Consider the following 2,840-nt stretch of genomic DNA (forward strand, 5'->3'; position numbering starts at 1 on the left):
TTTGCAGAACCAGGGATTGAACTCAGGTCCTTGGGCTTGCCAGGCAAGCGCTTACTCAACTGAGCCATCTCCCTGATGCCAGGGCACAGTTTTAAAGGTGACAATTTATGGCCTTTAAGTGGTGCTAGCTGTGTGCACATACCAAAATTGATCAGGTTGCCCACTTTTCCACTGTGTGATATATGGTACATCAGTTATCCCCCAGGGATGCTGTTTTTGAACTCCTCTAAGTTAAAATATCTTCAGCCACTGAACTAAATTCCCTAATTAAATTGGCCATCCTTGTTCTTTGAGGACTCAGTATGTCTCATCCTCCACCCTGGATTTGGGAGTAGGTTGGTTCAGATTTCCAACACAGTACAAGCTGTCTTGCCAGGCTTAGTTAGTTCCAAGAGGAAGCACAAAGCCCTGAAAGCCACTGAGTGGACACTGGCAGCACCTAACCCTGTGCCTACCAGGGGCTACTGTGTGGAGTGACACTGCCTCTGGAGAGGCTTGGTAATCTTACCTAGGTAAGTCCCACAGCTGAGGAGTTTTCCCTCATTCAAAAGCCAAAATATTTCAGGGCCTTTCTTTTTTATGAACACAAGTTTTTATTGGTTTTCCTCTTCTTTTTTGATAATTTTTTACATTTGGTACAGGGTCTCACTATGCAGCTCAGACTCATAGTGATCCTTCTGTTTTTAGCCTCCCCAGCGCTGGGATTACAGGCATGTGCCACCACTCCAGGTCTTGGTGGCTGGCTCAGCATTCCCTGGGGTGGGGCCAGAGCATGTGGTGCCAGGGATTGAACCCAGTCCCTGTGCTTGCCTAAGCAGGCACAGTCCACTGAGCTGTCTTGCTGGCTCTTGCACTGTTCCCCTCTGCAGATGTGTCTAGTTGAGTCAATTGCTTGAAAGTCTGTAAACAAATTGTCATACTACATAACACTCTTAGTTCCTCACTTAAAATATGTAATTTAATTAACATGTTCTGTTAAAATCCAACAGGTTTTTCTTTTACCTGTGTCCCTGCACATATCTGGTTCTCTCTAAACCACCAGTTTCCAGATTGTCAAGTTTCCTCTAAACACAGTGTGTATATAAACAGTTTGTTTTCTACTGACATTGTCTAGCTTCATAGTGCTGAGATTTTATATGATTCATGGAGGTTGGGTGTAGGTGGTGGATTTTATTTTTAAATTTCTGTGATACTGGGGATATAACCCAGGGCCTTTGCACTGAGTTACAACCCTAGCTCTTTCTCTTTTTTGTTTGTTGTTTTGTTTTGCTTTGAGGCAAGTTATCACTATGTAGTGCAGGCAGGCTTTGAACTCACTATATAGCCCAGGCTGGCCTCAGACTTGTATTGATCCTCCTTCCTCAGCTTCTGGAGTGCTAGTATTAGAGGTGTGTGCCACCGTACTGGACTTCCAGCCCTTTTTATTTTTATTTTGGTTTTGTTTTTGATGTTTGTTTGTTTGTTTGTTTGTTTTTGAGACTAAGGCTGTTTTTATTTTGAGATACAATCTTGCTAAATTGCTAGGCTGGGCTTGAATTTTCAGTCCTCTGGTCTCAGCCTCTTAGAAGGCTGGGATTGCAGGTGTGTACCACACATGTGGTTTGATCAACTGTTCCTCCTTTTTTTTTTTTTTTTTTTTCCAGAACCAGGGACTGAACTCAGGCCCTTGCACTTGCCAAGCAAGCACTTATTCTAATGAGCCGTCTCCCCAGCCCCAAGTCAACCGTTTCTTAACATAGCACTAACACAGTTCCTGGTGCATGCTAGATGTTCAATAAATATAATTTTGTTTGTTTTTGAGAGGGGACCTCACTGTGCAGTTCAGGCTGGCCTTGAGCTCACTAACCCAGGTTTGGGTTGAACTCACAGAGATATTTCAGCTCAGCCTCTCCAGTGCTGGGATCACAGGTGCGCCTCACTATGCCCCAGCAAGAAGGAAGTGATAAAAAATACAGGCATTTTCCTTATCTCTCTTATTCCAATTGGCATACATTTAACGAGCTTGATGGATCTCCATGGGAACTTTCTGCCGCTTCATCCCTTCCCTGTTCTGATGGCACTGAGATCCCCAAATGTCATCACTCTGTGCCTTGGACTGCCACCCTCCTAATCAATCTGCATCCTGTGCAGGTGATGGCAGGATGGTTACTCCAGATCTGCTATCTAGAAGCAATGGAATCTGGAAGAAATGAGTCACCTTAATGGCCATGCCTCAGTTTCCTTATGTGTGTGTGTGGAGATCAGAGTCTTCTTCAGCAGGCTTCTGTATATGAAGAAAGCAGGTGTGCCTATGCTGCACCTAGTGTGCCGTGAACAGGAGCTGCTCCTATAGCAGGAGCCACAGGTCTTCCTCAAGCACTGTGTCTTTTCTTGTGGCTCCCAAAGTTAAGGGAGGAGGGGTTTACCTAGCTCACAATTTGCAGAGGCTTCAGCTCAGAGTCACCTGGCTCCAGGGCAGAGGGGAATGGCAGAGGGGAAACAGTCTATGGCACAGCAGGCAGGAGGCAGGGAGGCAGCAGGAGGCAGGGAGACAGCAGCCAGCAGCTGCCTTCTTTCTGTCCCTTTACTGGTGCCATGCATGCCCAGAGAGGGGATTCTGTTAGCCATGCCTTTAATCCCAACATCATACCCTTAATGTGCATTCACATACCTTTATCCATCCACTTTCAAAACTCCCCACCCGAAGAGCGCACAGGGCTTGGGGTTACATCTAGATACAATACAAACCATAGCACACTTTGAATGCATACTACCTCCAAGTGCTTCCAGCTGCTTTTCATAAGAATTTTCTTTTTTTTTTTTTTTTTTTGAGACAAGATCTCACTATCCAGTTCAGACTG

At 45.3% G+C, this 2,840-nt stretch overlaps 1 protein-coding gene across 1 annotated transcript in view; it reads left to right on the forward strand.

Moving 5' to 3' along the window:
• The window catches only part of Amd1 (adenosylmethionine decarboxylase 1), a gene marked incomplete at its 3' end in the record, with an annotated part of 43,337 nt that overhangs the window by 38,056 nt on the left and 2,441 nt on the right, over positions 1 to 2,840 (forward strand). The gene's annotated exons all lie outside the window — the stretch shown is intronic.

This window comes from Octodon degus, unplaced genomic scaffold (assembly GCF_000260255.1).
Source record: "Octodon degus isolate 3935 unplaced genomic scaffold, OctDeg1.0 scaffold00090, whole genome shotgun sequence".
Taxonomy (NCBI): domain Eukaryota; kingdom Metazoa; phylum Chordata; class Mammalia; order Rodentia; family Octodontidae; genus Octodon; species Octodon degus.